This window comes from Oryx dammah, unplaced genomic scaffold, assembly GCF_014754425.2.
Source record: "Oryx dammah isolate SB20612 unplaced genomic scaffold, SCBI_Odam_1.1 HiC_scaffold_13, whole genome shotgun sequence".
Taxonomy (NCBI): domain Eukaryota; kingdom Metazoa; phylum Chordata; class Mammalia; order Artiodactyla; family Bovidae; genus Oryx; species Oryx dammah.
The window spans coordinates 25316151-25336546 of NW_024070197.1; positions in this window are offsets into that span (position 1 = coordinate 25316151).

The window sequence follows — 20396 nt, forward strand, 5'->3', positions numbered from 1 at the left end:
AGCCCAGGACCAGATGGCTTCACAGCTGAATTCTACCAAAAATTTAGAGAAGAGCTAACACCTATCCTATTCAAACTCTTCCAGAAAATTGCAGAAGAAGGTAAACTTCCAAACTCATTCTATGAGGTCACCATCACCCTAATACCAAAACCAAACAAAGATGCCACAAAAAAAGAAAACTACAGGCCAATATCACTGATGAACATAGACGCAAAAATCCTTAACAAAATTCTAGCAAACAGAATCCAACAACATATTAAAAAGATCATAAATCATGAACAAGTGGGCTTTATCCCAGGAATGCAATGATTCTTTAATATTCGCAAATCAATCAATGTAATACACATTAACAAATGAAAAGATAAAAACCATGTGATTATCTCAATAGATGTAGAGAAAGCCTTTGACAAAATTCAACATCCATTTATGATAAAAATGCTCCAGAAAGCAGGAATAGAAGGAACATACTTCAACATAATAAAAACCATATATGATAAACCCACAGCAAACATTATCCTCAATGGTGAAAAATTGAAAGCATTTCCCCTAAAGTCAGGAACAAGGCAAGGGTGTCCACTCTCACCACTACTATTCAACATAGGTTTGGAAGTTTGGGCCACAGCAATCAGAGCAGAAAAAGAAAAAAGGAATCCAGATTGGAAAAGAAGTAAAACTCTCACTGTTTGCAGATGACATGAACCTCTACATAGAAAACCCTAAAGACTCTACCAAAAAATTACTAGAACTAATCAATGAATATAGTAAAGCTGCAGGATATAAAATTAACACACAGAAATCCCTTGCATTCCTATACACTAACAATGAGAAAACAGAAAGAGAAACTAAAGAAACAATTCCATTCACCATTGCAACAAAAAGCATAAAATACTTAGGAATAAATCTACCTAAAGAAACAAAAGACCTATAGATAGCAAACTATAAAACACTGATGAAAGAAATCAAAGAGGACACAAATAGTTGGAGAAAGAGACCATGTTCATGGACTGGAAGAATCAATACAGTGAAAATGAGTATACTACCCAAAGCAATCTATAGATTCAATGCAATCCCTATCAAGCTACCAACAGTATTTTTCACAGAGCTAGAACAAATAATTTCACAATTTGTATGGAAATACAAAAAAAACTCAAATAGCCAAAGCAATCTTGAGAAAGAAGAATGGAACAGGAGAAATCAACCTGCCTGACTTCAGGCTCTACTACAAAGCCACAGTCATCAAGACAGTATGGTACTGGCACAAAGATAGAAATATAAATCAATGGAACAAAACAGAAAGCCCAGAGATAAATCCACCCACCTATGGACACCCTATCTTTGACAAAGGAGGCAAGAATATACAATGGAGAAAAGACAATCTCTTTAACAAGTGGTGCTGGGAAAACTGGTCAACCACTTGTAAAAGAATGAAACTAGAACACTTTCTAACACCATACACAAAAATAAACTCAAAATGCATTAAAGATCTAAATGTAAGACCAGAAACCATAAAACTCTTAGAGGAGAACATAGGCAAAACACTATCTGACATAAATCACAGCAGGATCCTCTATGACCCACCTCCCAGAGTAATGGAAATAAAAGCAAAAATAAACAAATGGGATCTAATTAAAATTAAAAGCTTTTGCACAAAGAAGGAAACTATAAGCAAAATGAAAAGACAGACTTCAGAATGGGAGAAAGTAATAGCAAACAAAGCAACTGACAAAAAATTAATCTCAAAGATATACAAGCAACTCCTGAAGCTCAATTCCAGAAAAATAAGCGACCCAATCAAAAAGTGGGCCAAAGAACTAAACAGACATTTCTCCAAAGACGACGTACAGATGGCTAACAAACACATGAAAAGATGCTCAACATCACTCATTATCAGAAAAATGCAAATCAAAACCACAATGAGGCACCATCTCATACTGGTCAGAATGGCTGCTACTAAAAAGTTTACTGCTGCTGCTAAGTCGCTTCAGTCATGTCCAAGTCTGTGCGACCCCAGAGACAGCAGCCCACCACGCTCCCCCATCCCTGGGATTCTCCAGGCAAGAACACTGGAGTGGGTTGCCATTTCCTTCTCCAATGCAGGAAAGTGAAAAGTGAAAGTGAAGTTGCTCAGTCGTGTCTGACTCTTAGTGACTCCAACAATGCATGCTGGAGAGGGTGCGGAAGAAAAGGAACCCTCTTACACTGTTGGTGGGAATGCAAACTAGTATAGCCACTATGGAGAACAGTGTGGAGATTCCTTAAAAAGCTGGAAATAGAACTGCCATATGACCCAGCAATCCCACTGCTGGGCATACACACCAAGGAAACCAGAATTGAAAGAGACAGGTGTACCCCAAAGTTCATCGCAGCACTGTTTACAATTGCCAGGTCATGGAAGCAATCTAGAGGTCCATTGGCAGATGAATGGATAAGAAAGCTGTGGTACATATACGCAATGGAATATTACTCAGGTATTAAAAGAATGCATTTGAATCAGCTCTAATGAGGTGGATGAAACTGGAGCCTATTATACAGAGCGAAGTAAGTCAGAAACAAAAACATCAATACAGTATATTAACACATATGTATGGAATTTAGAATGATGATAAAGATGACCCTATATACGAGACAGCAAAAGAGACACAGATATAAAGAACAGACTGTTGAAGTCTGTGGGAGAAGCCAAGGGTGGGATGATTTGAGAGAATAGCATTGAAACATGTATATTAACATATGTGAAATAGATCACCAGTCCAGGTTTGATGGATGAGGCAGGGTGCTCATGGCTGGTGCACTGGGATGACCCTGAGAGATGGAATGGGGAGGGAGGTGGGAGGGAGGGTCAGGATGGGGAACATATGTAACCCATGGCTGATTCATGTGAATGTATGGCAAAACCACCACAATATTGTAAAGTAATTAGCCTCCAATTAAAATTTTAAAAATTAAAAAAAAAAAACAAATAAACTCTTGGAAAAAGAAAAAATATAGATAACTAATAAGAACCTATTTTATGAACAAAGAATTCTACTCAGTACTCTGTAATCACCTATACAGGAAAAGAATCTGAAGAAAAGTGAATGCGAACTGATATAACTGATTCACTTTGCTGTACACCTGAAACTAACACAACATTGTAAATCAACTATACTCCAATAATTTTTTTAAAAGAAAAAAAAATAAAGTCAAGAGGTTAAACAAAAATAAATAAATAAAATATGTAAGTGAGATGATACTCCTAAGTGTTTAATACAGTGCTTGAGAAATCACTCAAATGATGGCTCTTCTAATACTGTAGTTAATATTTGATATTAACAACACGTGCACTTGCTTGCACTGTGCCTGGCACCAAGAATCATATCAAAGTAAGATAGCCTGAGTCATTTAAGAACAGGGGAGATAAAATAAATATATAACTGTAGAACAAAAACTTATGTCAAGAATGATAGAAAGAGGGAGTGGTCCCACTCATTCTCAACACATATTAATGAATTGCTTCCTGTGTTCCAGGAGCAATAGCTAGTAGGAGGCTAGTATATTGGAGAAGAAAGGTAGCAGGAGGTAAGCAGGGATATGGAGAGACGGGGGTGGCCCATGGACACATGGTGTAGGTCTTGGTAGGCCAGTGTGATCTGGGATATAGGAAATGTTTTATCAGAAAGTGGCATTGAGTTAGAACCTGAGAAGAGGAAGGGTTTGGGAACAGAGTTGACGATGAGGATGAAAGAAGAGAGCAAAAAGAGCTGGCCTGAAAGTCAACATTCAAAAAACCAAGATCATGGCATCCAGCCCCATCACTTCATGGCAAGTAGATGAGGATAAAATGGAAGCAGTGACAGATTTTGTTTTCTTGGTCTCCAAAATCACTGCAGATGGTGACTGAAGCCATGAAATTAAGAGATGCTTATTCCTTGGAAGAAGAGCTATGACAAACCTAGACAACATATTAAAAAGCAGAGACATCACTTTGCTGACAAAGGTCCTTATAGTCAAAGCTGTGGTTTTTCTAGTAGTCATGTATGGATGTGAGAGTTGGACCATAAAGAAGGATGACAGCTGAAGAACTGATGCTTTTGAATTGTGGTGATTGGAAAAGACTCTTGAGAGTCCCTTGAACTGCAAGGAGATCAAACCAGTCAATCCTAAAGGAAATCAATCCTGACTATTCATTATAAGCTGTTCCTGAAGCTGAAACTCCAGTACTTTGGCCACCTTATGTGAAAAGCCAACTAATTAGAAAATCCCTGATACTGGGAAAGATTGAAGGCAAAGGGAGAAGTGGGTGGCAGAGGATGAGATGGTTAGATACCATCACTGACTCAATGGACATGAATCTGAGCAAACTGTGGGAGGTAGTGAAGGACAGAGGAGTCTGGCATGCTGCAGTCCATGGGATTGCAAAGAGTAGGACATGATTTAGGGACTGAACAACAACACACATTCTTTACTCATCCAACAAATATTTGATTTTTCTGCCAAGTCTTCCCCACGTTGTACAAACTAAGGACCCTTCCTTTCAAAGAAGATATCTTGCATTTGACTGTTTTTATAAAAAATATATGATCGGGACTTCCCTGGTGGTACAGCAGATATTGACAGCCAATGCCGGGGAGGCAGGTTCGATCCCTAGTCTAGAAGAATTCCCACATGCCACCAAGCAACAGAACCTGTGCACCACAACTGCTGAGTCTGCTCTCTAGAGCCCAAGAGCCACAACAACTGAGCCTGCATACTGCAACTACTGAAGCCCATGCACCTAGAGCCCATGCTCCACAATAAGAGAAGCCACCACAATGAGCAGCCCACTCACTGCAACTAGAGAAAGTCCATGTGCAGCAATGAAGACCCAGCGCAAACAAAAATAAACATAAATAAATAAGTTTTTAAAAATAAATAGATAACTTGAAAAAAAAAAAAAAACTAGAATATACTAAAACTAGGTGTGCAAAAATGAGAAAATAAGAACCTCACATAATACCCCTAATCCAGAGAATACCATTTCAGGGCCAGGGTTAAAGTGAGGTGAATTTTGCCTCAGGTCCAAAATTTAAGAGGAAGGGGAGGCACTAAAAAAAAAAAAATCAGTAATATTTTAATTTTTAAAAAAATCAAAATTATTGTAAAGAAAGTTCAGGATGATACTGAGAGGGTAACAGGCAGAAAGGCCAGGGGTCTCCAAATGAAAGAAATAGGCTGCAAGTGTCAGACGTTTTTTTCTCTCTTAAGTGGCAGGAGGAAACTAGCGATATTTTTTCCTTCTCTATACAAATTTAAAAGGTTTCTCTTAAAATACTGTGTTGCCATGACACCTGGTTTCACCTGAAGTTAACTATTCTCAAACCTTGAGTTAACCAATGCATTTTTCTTATGGAAATGTTTGTCTTAAGCTATGTTAATGTACTATGCATTTACCCCAGACTCTGCCTTCAAGTCAGTTCTGCCTAATGGCTCAGGACCTACTTGAAAAACCAGTATCTTATACTCAGATATTGCTCCCCTAATCTATGTAAACGAGACTATTTGTGTGGTAATCTGCCCTTCTTCAAGATTCAAGTCAATCATTTTACGCGAGATGAATCATCTGGTGCCAAGATTATCCCAAAATGCATCTTCTGGATGAGGGGCCTGGTGCCATTCTGAGTTTTAAGACATTCCTTTCTTTCATTAACAGACTGCTAGTGACTATATAACATCCAGCTGAAGACTAGCAGGGGGGTACTCTTTCTGCCCCCTTCTGATGCCTATGTCAGAAGCTTTCTCTATCTCCTTTATACTTTAATAAAATTTTATTACACAAAAGCTCTGAGCGATCAAGCCTCGTCTCTGGCCCGGACTGAATTCTCCTCTGGAGGCCAAGAATCCCGGAGTCTTTTCGTTCAGCAACAACCTTTCAATACAATGCCTAAGTTTTAAATAAAGGCAGGCTCCACCTCTGTGCATGCCATACTCAGCCTCACTGACTGTGCTGTTATTCCCTGTATGTTCCCTCTTCCCAGCAGATCCATTCTCTGCCCTCTTCTGCCCAGTTCTGGTTTCCCCTGGGCAGGCTGGTCCCTAAGGACTGCATCGATGGGCTTCTTTGCCTTCTGGCTTCCAGCTGGGTTCAGCCATTAGGAGGCACCTGTTAGAAACTGGAGGGTGGGAGGAGAGAAAAGTTGGCGTATTTCTCTCCCCATTCCATCTGTTCTCATCATCTACTAGAAGGAGACCCTGGAGTTGGAGCATTTGGGGCCACTTGGGCCCAGCTTTGTTCCAGATCTGAGGAGTTCAAGTGGGGAGCTGCACACCTGTGCCAGGTTTTCAGCATCCTGAGGACAGGATGTGTGTGAAGCTTTAGGACTCAGCTTTGCCAAGGTCCACCTGCTCGTTTCAGCCCTAAGCCAGCTGACCAGTGGTTCTGTCCACAGGGAACCTGAAGAAGCTGGAAGAGCAGGCCTGCCAGGGGAGACTTCCTCCTCACCCCCTAAGTAAATTGTGCTCACTTTCATTCAGTCCTCACCACCTGTTGATTACATTTCATGCCTGTCTGACTGCAGATTTGAAAAGTTGGAAGGAACATTCACATGTAAAAGAAAACACACCCTGGGGCCCAGAGGAGTTAGGCCTCTCCGCCCACTCTCCCGGGGTGGGGGTGGGAGCTGTTCAGGAGGCAGTGGGTGGAGGAGGATGTGGAGAGGAAGATAGACAGACCTCCTCAGAAAAAGTAAAGTTCCTGGGTGACAGAAGTGTGAAAAAACAAGGGCAAAGTGAAGTGAGGAGTGAGCATAACACAGGAAGGCAGAAAAGGCAACTGTGCCCTGAGGGACACCCAGGAGGGGTCCAGGTGGGTGAGGAGAGAAAAGCAGGTGAGAAGCAAGGAACACAGCAAGTCGGCATGGGAGCCCCTGTAGTGAACACCATTCCCCTGATGGCTACTGGAGGGCTGTGAAAACTCCTTCTCAAACAGTTTAAAGCAGGAAGAAAATGAATCTAACTGAGGATGGTTTTAGGTGTTGCCCCTTTATCTTGTGCTTAGACTGTTAGCTGAATTTAGAATTCTCTACTTGGCCTTTAGGTTCTCTCTCCATGGATTCCACAACACCCCTGTGGTCCAACAGGGGAGAAAGACATGTAAAATAATGTGAATAATTACAGAAACCTGTACAACCCAGAGAATGGTCATTTCAGTGGGGGAGGGGGAGGAGACTGAACTGAGCGTGGATAAGGAAACATTGCATAGACAGCGCATGTCTGAACAAGGTTTAGAAGGCTTAACAGGAGCTTCTTTCGTGGCTCAGACAGTAAAGTATTTGCCTGCAATGCTGAAGACCTGGGTTCGATCCCTGCGTTGGGAAGACCCCCTGGAGAAGGGAAAGGCTACCCACTCCAGTATTCTGGCATGGAGAATCTCATGGACAGAGGATCCTGGCAGGCTACAGTTCATAGGGTCTCAAAGTGTCTGACATGACTAAGCAACTAACACACATCACTAACATAAGATTTTTGATATTTTTCCTTCCTGACTCTAAGTTCTGCTTGAATAAACAGTGACACATATCTGGTAATACAATCATTGGATTATGAAACACCTTTTGAGGATAAAATGACACCACAACACAGGTGAGATGTGCTCTTAAGAGCTTAGAATAGTTTCTTCCAATGTTGATTTTGGTTTTGGTTACGTGGAGTCTCATTCATCCTTACATCTGACCTCTATACCAGGATATCATTAGTTTTTCACAGAACTAGACCAGGAAGAGCCAAGGGAGTGTATCAAAGACAAAACAGAAGAAAATGAAACAACCCAATGGTTGATGGGTGGGGTGGGGTGGGGTAGACAATTCATGTACTTCCAATGGACAAAGGCTAAGACAGTCAGGGAGAGAATAGCAAACTTTCTGATCTTAAAATAATTCCTTGGTCATTTGCATCCAGCAGAAATCCAGACTTATTCAAGACATGGGATTTAAAAATAAATGGGAACAGGGACTAACCTGGTGTTACACTGGATAAGAATCTGCCTGCCAATGCAGGGGACACAGGTGTGATCCCTGGTCTGGGAAGATTCCACATGTTGCAGAACAACTAAGCCCATGAGCCACAACTACTGAAGCTTGTGTGCCTTGAGCCTGTGCTCTGCAACAAGAGAAACCACCACAATGAGAAGCCCGAGCACTGCAACTAAAGAGTAGCCCCTACTCTCCACAACTAGAGAAAGCCCACGTAAGTTAATAAATTTAAAAATGGGAACTGAATCTGAATAACAGTACTTTGTATTAAATTATTTGATATGACTATTAGCTATATGTCTGCAAAAACCATCCATACACCATGCTGCTAGAATCCAGCAGCTAAGACTGACCCAATCCTTCATTATGTCACTCCTTTGCTCAAAAATTAACTATCCCCTGATGAGTAAAAGACAATGTGAAAATGCCCCTAACCTTATATTCAAGGATTTCCACAACTGGATTCCATCCTGCTCTACTACTCCCAGACTTTTTGTTTGTTTTTAGTTTTGTTGTTTTACTATTTCTTTGCAAAAAACTCTCTTCTTTGGCAAAACTAGTTTGCTCAGTGTCCCCAAAACATGCCCTACCATATGATTGTTGCTGACCTTTCATAACGATAATATTCTTGCCTTCCCACCCTCATACTTGACTAGGCTATTAGATATTTTTCCTCTGTAGACTCCTAGCGGAAATTCTCTCTTTTTTATACTCATACAATTTTTTTTTTACGAAATGCAAGTCTCTTGACATGATTTCAGAAATGACTGTAGTTAACAATGGTTTAGTATTATATACTGAAGATAACAGCAAGGATCTCTAGACCAAGTCATATCCACTTACTTACACTCTAACCTTTAAAGTGTACCTGTAGGATTTAGATTATCTTTAGATTGATCTATAAAACATAATAAATTATATAATCGATTGCCCAGTGTTTAAGAAATGGCCATTGTAGTTGAGGTGGAAAAGTGCTTTAATCTGTGATGAGAATTTATTACATACTGTAGCTTCACATATCTTGTTGAACCAGGTTTTCTGTGGGTGTGTCTGTTTGATTATGTTGTTTAATTTTGGGGAATTTTGCAACTGTTGTGCATAAAGCAGTGAGGCCCTTTGTGAAGGCTGAACAAAGGTTCATTCATTCATGCCTTCACAAGTTTTCACTGAGCACCTTCTATGTGCCAGGCACTGTGCTAAGTGCCAGATGTATACGGACAAAGGTGTCCTGTCCTAAACGGGTTCTTTAACATTAGTTCAGGAGACAGGGTTAAGGCTTGTGACAGAGCTATACCCCAGGGGCTCTGTGTCAGTGATCCAATGCCATAATAATGCTGAGTAGCAACCAAGCCCATAACTTTAGTGGATGAAACAGTAACTGTTAATTTCTTATGCATCTGGAGTGGTTGCCTAGGCAGTGCTGCCCATTTTGGTTGGGTTCAATGAAGTGTCCAGGGGTTAGTTTCTATTGGCTGATCTAGGATGGCCTCATCATGTTGATTCATCTCTGTTTCAAGGGTCTCATCCTCCAGCAGGTTTGTTCTCATGGCACTGGCTTAGACACAAGAGGAAGAGCATGCTCAACTAACTGCACAAATGATTTTTAAGCTTCTGCTTTAAACTATCCCATTGGTCAAAGAAAGTTGCATGGCTGAGACTGGAATCAGAGTTATACAGCAGAGGGCATAGATCAGAGATGGGAAAATTGGGGTTGTCCCTGCAAACTACTGCAGGTTCTGAATACACATACCAGAGGCACCTAACTCAGCCTAGGGAGATAAGGAATGGCTTCTCCAAGAAGGTAGTGCTGACCTGAGCAGAATTTTGAAAGAGAAGATGGAAGTTAGCTAGAGAATAAAGAAAATGCTTTAAACAGAGCAACCCAAATAAGCTAGTGTAAGTACTTCCGCATGTTTGCCTCACAGATGCATATACCCTTTGCCTGTGAACCTTTTCCTTCTTTCCCATTTGGAATTTAGATGTGAGTTCTAGATGTGTGGCAACCTTCTTATGACCATGAGGCAATAAGTGTCAGGTTCAAGGTCTGCAGAAAGATGGCACTTAACAGCAACATCAAGTCATTGTAACAGCCTTAACTGACTATGCCCCAACTTCTTTGTCAGCTGTGTCAGCTGAACATAGATGCAAAAATCCTTAACAAAATTCTAGCAAACAGAAGCCAACAGCATATTAAAAAGATCATACATCACAACCAAGTTGGCTTTATCCCAGGAATGCAATGATTCTTTAATATCCACAAATCAATCAATGTAATACACCACATTAACAAATGAAAAGATAAAAATCATATGATTATCTCAATAGATGCAGAAAAAGCCTTTGAAAAAATTTAACATCCATTTATGATTAAAAAAAAAAAAAAACTCTCCAGAAAGCAGGAATAGAAGGAACATACCTCAACATAATAAAAGCTATATATGACAAACCCACAGCAAACATTATCATCAATGGTGAAAAATTGAAAGCATTCCCCTAAAGTCAGGAACAAGGCAAGGGTGTCCACTCTCACCACTACTATTCAACATAGTTTTGGAAGTTTGGGCCACAGCAATCAGAGCAGAAAAAGAAATAAAAGGAATCCAGATTGGAAAAGAAGTAAAACTCTCACTGTTTGCAGATGACATGAACCTCTACATAGAAAACCCTAAAGACTCTACCAAAAAATTACTAGAACTAATCAATGAATATAGTAAAGCTGCAGGATATAAAATTAACACACAGAAATCCCTTGCATTCCTATACACTAACAATGAGAAAACAGAAAGAGAAACTAAGGAAACAATTCCATTCACCATTGCAACAAAAAGCATAAAATACTTAGGAATAAATCTACCTAAAGAAACAAAAGACCTATAGATAGCAAACTATAAAACACTGATGAAAGAAATCAAAGAGGACACAAATAGTTGGAGAAAGAGACCATGTTCATGGACTGGAAGAATCAATACAGTGAAAATGAGTATACTACCCAAAGCAATCTATAGATTCAATGTAATCCCTACAAAGCTACCAACGGTATTTTTCACAGAGCTAGAACAAATAACTTCACAATTTGTATGGAAATATAAAAAACCCCAAATAGCCAAAGCAATCTTGAGAAAGAAGAATGGAACAGGAGAAATCAACCTGCCTGACTTCAGGCTCTACTACAAAGCCACAGTCATCAAGACAGTATGGTACTGGCACAAAGATAGAAATATAAATCAATGGAACAAAACAGAAAGCCCAGAGATAAATCCACCCACCTATGGACAACTTATCTTTGACAAAGGAGGCAAGAATATACAATGGAGAAAAGACAATCTCTTTAACAAGTGGTGCTGGGAAAACTGGTCAACCACTTGTAAAAGAATGAAACTAGAACACTTTCTAACACCATACACAAAAATAAACTCAAAATGCATTAAAGATCTAAATGTAAGACCAGAAACCATAAAACTCTTAGAGGAGAACATAGGCAAAACACTCTCTGACATAAACCACAGCAGGATCCTCTATGACCCACCTCCCAGAGTAATGGAAATAAAAGCAAAAATAAACAAATGGGATCTAATTAAAATTAAAAGCTTTTGCACAAAGAAGGAAACTATAAGCAAAATGAAAAGACAGACTTCAGAATGGGAGAAATAATAGCAAACAAAGCAACTGACAAAAAATTAATCTTAAAGATATACAAGCAACTCCTGAAGCTCAATTCCAGAAAAATAAGTGACCCAATCAAAAAGTGGGCCAAAGAACTAAACAGACATTTCTCCAAAGAAGACGTACAGATGGCTAACAAACACATGAAAAGATGCTCAACATCACTCATTATCAGAAAAATGCAAATCAAAACCACGATGAGGTACCATCTCATGCCAGTCAGAATGCTGGAGAGGGTGTGGAGAAAAGGGATCCCTCTTATACTGTTAATGGGAATGCAAACTAGTACAGCCACTATGGAGAACAGTGTGGAGATTCCTTAAAAAACTGGAAATAGAACTGCCATATGACCCAGCAATCCCACTGCTGGGCATACACACCGAGGAAACCAGAACTGAAAGAGACAAAGTACACCAATGTTCATCGCAGCATTGTTTATAATAGTCAGGACACGAAAGTAACCTAGAGGTCCATCAGCAGACAAATGGACAAGAAAGCTGTGGTACATATACACAACGTAATATTACTCAGCCATTAAAAAGAATGCATTTGAATCAGCTCTAATGAGGTGGATAAAACTGGAGCCTATTACACAGAGTGAAGTAAGCCAGAAAGAAAAACACCAATACAGTATACTAACACATATATATGGAATTTAGAAAGATGGTAACGATAACCCTGTATGCGAGACAGCAAAAGAGACACAGATGTATAGAACAGTCTTTTGGACTCTGTGGGAGAAGGCGAGGGTGGGATGACCTGAGAGAATAGCACTGAAACATGTATATTATCATATATGAAATAGATCGCCAGTCCAGGTTCGATGCATGAGACAGGGTGCTCAGGGCTGGTACACTGGGATGACTCAAAGGAATGGGATGGGGAGGGAGGTGGGAGGGGAATTCAGGATGGGGAACACATGTAAGCCCATAGCTGATTCATATCAATATATGGCAAAAACCACTATAATGTTGTAAAGTAATTAGCCTCCAACTAAAATAAATAAATAAAAACTGTGTCAGCAAAAGGAACTTGATAAAATCCCCTGAAAAATTACCTTGTTCTTCAGTATTTCACACCCCACCATGACTCCCCTTTCTTCCTTCAATCAGAGCCCCCATTCCTTTAGTCAAGCCAACTCCAGAAGCTTTGCATCATTTGCAGCAGTGATGACATTTCTCTCCAGAGAAACTATTTATTTCCAGACTGATGTTTCTAAATTTCTAGAATGTCAGGTGCTCTGGATGAGACAACATCCCTCCCCAGGCGTCATCACCAACAAGAGTAAAGATAGGTGCACCTTGGATTCTCCTGGAAGGTCCTTCACACTTCCTTTCCTCAGTACTCAAAGTCTGGCCAGCGTTACCTGCCTTGAAATCATCATTATTTGTCATCATGATTCTCTTTATGCTGGTTTATGCTAGTCACACAAGAAGCCCAGGTTTCTAGGTCATTCCTTATCCCTTGCATTACATTTCATCCCAAATGGTCCTTTACATCCTGTTTTCTAATCTAATTTCATACCCTATCTCCTGAAACTCTTCAGGAATTGGTAGTTGGGATCAGTAAAATCCTTTTCTCAAAGTCTTTTAATTTTCCCTTCTCCTTGCTCTAAGGGAAATCTGGCTCTTCTTTGAGGACAATGCTTCCTCTGTAGCCCTCTCTTGGGATGGCTGTGTTTCTCCCACACCCTGCAATGGAAAAGGTGTCCACTTTGTCCTTATTGCTACTTCCAGGCCATTCTGCTTTCTTCCTTCCCAAACGTGCCCAGCTTTGATTCTGACATTAACCAGACTATTCTACCCACTGGAGTGGGTTGCCATGCCCTCTGCCAGTGGGTCTTCCTGACCCAGGGATCAAGCCTACATCTCTTAATGTCTGCTGCACTGGCAAGCAGGTTCTGTACCACTAGTGTGCCACCTGGGAGGCCCTCACTGCTGTCATGTAGCCACTATCACCCTCCAACCCTGTTCCCACATGATCTCAATACCCTTACAGACAATCCTTCCAAAACACTAATTTCTAAAATCTTTGACCTCCTCTCCTCCAAACATCTGTCCTCCGTTTTAGCCCATTTATTCCCTTTGTATCCTTGATTCTCCTCCTATCTCACTTAGATTCTGTGTCTGTTATTATAATCACTCCTTCAAATACAACCTTAGTTCTCTTTCCAAGTACACTTCACTGTACTTTTCTGATCGAACATAAGCCTTTAAATCTGACCTTCCTCCCCCATACATGCACAAGTATAGCAGCTGAATGTGACTGGAAAATTCACATCTCTCTGCTAACTGCTCTCACTTTCAGTTTATGACCGCTCACCTTAAAAAGGCCTTCAATGTCATTCATCAATTCTACTTACATTATCCTGGCACAGTTATTAAACCATTCTCACAGACAGCCAATCCACAACTCCCCCTCTATTCAAAATTTTCATAACATCTTCCTTATCCTAAGATGACAACCTTGTCTCTTAGTTCACCAAGTTAAAAAAAAAAAAAAAGAAGAGGAAGTCCATAAGGTCTCCACCTCCCTGCATGCATGCTCATGAACTCTGCCTTCCCTCCTATTAATAATGATTAACATTTGCTGTTGTTGTTGTTTAGTTGCTAAGTCATGTCTGACTCTTTTTGACCCTATGGACTGCAGCAATGATGAACAGTATGTGCTGCTAACTTGGGCCAACTCCTCCACCTGTGTACACCTGGTTCCATCATTCCAACCAGCCTCTCTTCCTGGACCATTTTCCATCAGTAAATAAACAAGCGGTTACTTTCTCATCTTTAAAAACAACAACTGACTCTTGACCTCACTTCTCTAATGACAATCCCATTTCTCCTCCCCTTTAGAGAACAAGAATTGGCATCTCCAACCCTTTTCTCTATCAGATTTTCATGCTTTTGACTCCACAGAATGTCCTCCTGTCAGGGTCATTAATGACATCCACATTGCTATATCTAATGGTCAGTATCTATCCTTAATCTTTCTGAAGGTTTAAATACGATTACTCCTCTCTCCCTGAAACATTTTCTTCTCTTGGCTACCAGGGTACCACACATACTCCATGGCATTATATATGTGTGTGCATATATATATTAATATATATATATGTATATCCAACTGCCCGATCAACAGTCCCACTTGGTTGTCCAATAGGCATCTTGAACTTAACACATCCAAAATCAAATTCCTGATTTCTATCCCCAACCTAATTCATTTTTTTTTTTATGGCAACCATATTCTTGAGTCAGCCTTGACTCCTCTCTTGCTTTCACTCCCATATCTGATCCATCAGTGAATTGGTTGACTCTATTTTTAAAATATATGTTTTAATAGATATTTAAGGATCTACTAACTCCACTGCTTTTACCCTGATCTGACACACTGGTCTCTTGATTCACCTCCTAGCTGACCTCTCAGTTCTGTCCTTGATCCTCTTATGGTTTATTCCCCTCCCTGTAACCCAAATAATCCCCTTAGAATATGTTATTCTTAAACTTATACCCTCAAGTAGCTTCCCATTTCACCCTAAGTGACAGTCAAACTCCAACTAACAGGGACTCCTACACAATTTGTTCCATCCTGCCTTTGTTACCTCTCAATTCCTCTTTCATACCATCCTGCTTCCTCACTCTGATCAGTCACACAGTTTTCCTTGTGATTCCTGGCTTAGCACCTCTGCACTTGCCTGTTCCTTTTGCCTAGAATGGTCTTTCCTTGGGTATTTTCCCTACCTCCTTTAGGTCCCCACCAAAATGTTACTTTTCCTGACCTTTCTATTAAAAATTTGGGACTTCCCTGGTGGTCAAGTGGTTAAGAATCCATCTGGCAATGCAGGGGACATGGGTTCGATCCTTGATCCAGAAAGATCCTATATGCCACAGAATAAGTAAGCCCATGCACTACAACTAATGAGCCTGAGCGCTAGAGCCTGTGAGCTGCAACGAAAGCCCCCAATCTCCACAACAAGAGAAAGCTCATGCACAGCAGCAAAGACCCAGTGCAGTCAAAAATAAACAAATAAACCTATTTTAAAACATAAAAGTTGGTCACGATCTCTTCTTTCCTTATTTTTCTCCATAGCACTTATCACAAGCTGATATACTACACATTTTATTTGTGTTTGTCCCCCACGCAACAGACTTCAAACTCCACAGACACAGAGAATTTTTTCTGATTTGTTTCCTGCTGTTTTCGGGACTTAGAGTAGCGCCTGGAGTGTAAGAGATACCCCAAAAGTATTTTTGGAGTATATCACATGAAGATTATGATGGAGCGTTGCGAGACAACAGCATGGCACACTGAGTTTTCATCTCGTCCGTGATGAGCTCCACTGCAGCATTTCCATCAGAAGAGTGACAGGGATCAGACCTGGACAATGAAAGATCAGTCTAGCCACAGGGTAGAACAGAAACTGGAGGGGTGGAATTGGAGGTGGCAGGAATACTTGAGAGGATGTTGGCAGAAATTCAAGTTAGAAAAATTGAAAGTCTGAGCAAAGACAGAGGCTATGGACATAAAGAGAAAGGGAGTGAATTTGACAGTTACTTAGGAGCAGAAGAGGCAGACCCTGGTGATTAATGTGATATGTGGAATATAGCCCACCAGAAGACACCCTTTTATTCTCCCCAGATTTCACCCCCCAGAAACCCCTAGACTGGGCCATTATGGATCACCTGTAGCAGTCTCTGCAGATTTTTGAAAGCCTGGAACTAGAATTCTTAAATCCCACCCTGTCCTGATTCCAGGTAAGGCACTGTCTAACAACATCAAGCTCCTGAACCACTAAGAATTTACAGATTTGGGCTTTACCAGGAACTCCTGGTCTATTTCCCATTTTCTCACCCACTCTGTCTGCCCTGTTAAGGAAACTCAAGAAAGCAAGAACCACCAAGAAACTTAAAACCGTGTTTACTTTTTACCTTCTACTGACCTACCTTAATTCAGCTTCTTCTCCCACTGTTGACATAGATACTTCACAGATACAGAGAGATAAGGGCTATCCTATTGCCAGGGAACCCCCACCCAGGGCCCAGTTCAAGGAAGCAAGTGCTATTGATGGCAGTTGTCCATTTGATAATAGGATTTATAGTAAAAGATTCCCTTCCTGGCATACTTCTTCAGAAGGTCTTGGCTTCCCAGGATGCTAAGGTCCAACTACTATAGTCTATACATGCTTAGCCAAAACAGAAAGCTCTAGGCCTCTAGAACTCATTCTTTAAACCCAACCCCTTAACCAATATCTTAATTGGGACTGACATCAGGCTTTTGTAAGCCACACAGGGCTGTTGACCAATGGAGGGAGTTTAATGTCACTTAAGTTTCAGACCTTAACATCCACATTACAGGCTGCTGCATACTGAGTGAAAAGAGGTGAGCTGGAGCCCCCACATGAAAAGGAACACAAGGAAACCTGGACTGTCCTTTCAGTGTCACCGTGGACAGGAAAAACAAGTAGCCAAGTACTCCAACCCTAGTACACAAGGAGTGATGGTCTGAGTGAAGGTAGCAAGTATGGGTACTGTAACTGGCACAGGGCTTCTCCTCGATCTCTGAGAAAATCAGACTTTGTTTCAGGGGCTGACCCAGGGTCTCTTCATCATTCAGATGGGTCCCCAGACTGTAAAAATCTAAGAGCAACTGTTAGAGCTCAGAGCTCTGCTGTATATGGTCTGTGTCAGACAACTGGCCCCACAAATTACAGTTTGAGAAGCACCTGAAGGGCATGCAGACTTCTGTAGGGATCCTTAACTTGGGACCTCCTTGAAATTGAATATGATTTTATGTTTTTATGATGAGCACATGAGCACTTTATTTAAAGAGAAGGTCATTATCAGATTCTCTGCGACTTAAGAAAGAGACTGGATCTGTACAACCTTAACTCCATTTTCCAAAATGGTAGAATTAGCCACACTTCAAGTGTTCAATGTCCACATGTGGTAGTGATCATCATGTCTGTGCAAAAACATTTCCTCACCACAGAAAGTTCTATTGGACAGTGCTGCCTTAACGAAATGGTCCATGGGATAATAAGGTAATATTACCTGATGAATAAGCCTAGGCTTTGAACTCAGACCCAGGGTGGAGTCCAGACTCTGCCACGATAAACCATGTAACTGTGGATACGTTGTTTAGCTTCTCCAAACCTCTATTCATCACCTGGAAATTATGGAATTTATCTCCCAAGGCCATGGCAAAGACTAAAGGTGAAAACCCAAATAAGTGTGAAGTACAGTACCTGGTTTGTAGCAAGCTCTCAAGGAGTGGTAGCTACAATGGTCTTTCATAGTCTTCATGCTCCATAATTCCTTATTCAGTTCAGTTAAGTCGCTCAGTCATATCCGACTCTTTGCGACCCCATGAATCGCAGCACGCCAGGTCTCCCTGTCCATCACCAACTCCCGGAGTTCACTCGGACTCACGTTCATCGAGTCAGTGATGCCATCCAGCCATCTCATCCTCGGTCGTCCCCTTCTCCTCCTGCCCCCAATCTCTCCCAGCATCAGAGTCTTTTCCAATGAGTCAACTCTTCTCATGAGGTGGCCAAAGTACTAGAGTTTCAGCTTTAGCATCATTCCTTCCAAAGAAATCCCAGGGTTGATCTCCTTCAGAATGGACTGGTTGGATCTCCTTGCAGTCCAAGGGACTCTCAAGGTCTTCTCCAACACCACAGTTCAAAAGCATCAATTCTTCGGCGCTCAGCCTTCTTCACAGTCCAACTCTCACATCCATACATGACCACAGGAAAAACCATAGCCTTGACTAGATGGACCTTAGTCGGCAAAGTAATGTCTTTTCAATGTGCTATCTAGGTTGGTCATAACTTTTCTTCCAAGGAGTAAGCGTCTTTGAATTTCATGGCTGCAGTCACCATCTGCAGTGATTTTGGAGCCCCCCCAAATAACACTGTTTCCACTATTTCCCCATCTATTTCCCATGAAGTGATGGGACCAGATATTGGGAATGCCCAATAAGCTTGAAGCCAACTTTTTCACTCTCCTCTTTCACTTTCATCAAGAGGCTTTTTAGTTCCTCTTCACTTTCTGCCATAAGGGTGGTGTCATCTGCATATCTGAGGTTATTGATATTTCTCCCAGTAATCTTGATTCCAGCTTGTGCTTCTTCCAGCCCAGTGTTTCTCATGATGTACTCTGCATAGAAGTTAAATAAGCAGGGTGACAATATACAGCCTTGATGTACTCCTTTTCCTATTTGGTGGAGAAGGCAATGGTACCCCACTCCAGTACTCTTGCCTGGAAAATCCCATGGACGGAGGAGCCTGGTAGGCTGCAGTCCATGGGGTCGCCAAGAGTCGGACACGACTGAGCGACTTCACTTTCACTTTTCACTTTCATACATTAGAGAAGGAAATGGCAACCCACTCCAGTGTTCTTGTTTGGAGAATCCCAGGGACGGGAGAGCCTGGTGGGCTGCTGTCTATTGGGTCGCACAGAGTCGGACACAACTGAAGTGACTTAGCAGTAGCAGTTTCCTATTTGGAACCAGTCTGTTGTTCCATGTCCAGTTCTAACTGTTGCTTCCTGACCTGCATACAGATTTCTCAAGAGGCAGGTTAGGTGGTCTGGTATTCCCATCTCTTTCAGAATTTTCCACAGTTTATTGTGATCCACACAGCCAAAGGCTTTGGCATAGTCAATCAAGCAGAAGTAGATGTTTGTCTGGAACTCTCTTGCTTTTTCCATGATCCAGCGGATGTTAGTAATTTGATCTCTGGTTCCTCTGCCTTTTCTAAAACCAGCTTGAACATCTGGAAGTTCACGGTTCACGTATTGCTGAAGCCTGGCTTGGAGAATTTTGAGCATTATTTTACTACCGTGTGAGATGAGTGCAATTGTGTGGTAGTCTGAGCATTCTTTGGCATTGTCTTTCTTAGGGACTGGAATGAAAGCTGACCTTTTCCAGTCCTGTGGCCACTGCTGAGTTTTCCAAATTTGCTGGCATATTGAGTGTAGCACTTTAACAGCATTATCTTTCAGGATTTGAAATAGCTCAACTGGAATTCCATCACCTCCACTAGCTTTGTTCGTAGCGATGCTTTCTAAGGCCCACTTGACTTCACATTCCAGGATGTCTGGCTCTAGGTGAGTGATCACACTATCGTGATTATCTTAGTCGTGAAGATCTTCTTTGTACACTTCTTCTGTGTATTCTTGCCACCTCTTCTTAATATCTTCTGCTTCTGTTAGGTCCAGACCATTTCTGTCCTTTATTGAGCCCATCATTGCATGAAATGTTCCCTTGGTATCTCTAATTTTCTTGAAGAGATCTCTAGTCTTTCCCGTTCTATTGTTTTCCTCTATTTCTTTGCATTGATCGCTGAAGAAGGCTTTCTTATCTCTTCTTGCTATTCTTTGGAACTCTGCATTCAGATGCTTATATCTTTCCTTTTCTCCTTTGCTTTTCCCCTCTCTTCTTTTCACAGCTATTGTAAGGCCTCCCCAGACAGCCATTTTGCCTTTTTGCATTTCTTTTCCATGGGGATGGTCTTGATCCCTGTCTGCTGTACAGTGTCACGGACCTCTGTCCATAGTTCATCAGGCACTCTATCTATCAGATCTAGGCCCTTAAATCTATTTCTCACTTCCACTGTATAATCATAAGGGATTTGATTTAGGTCATACCTGAATGGTCTAGTGGTTTTTCCCTACTTTCTTCAATTTAAGTCTGAATTTGGCAATAAGGAGCTCATGATCTGAGCCACAGTCAGCTCCTGGTCTTGTTTTTTCT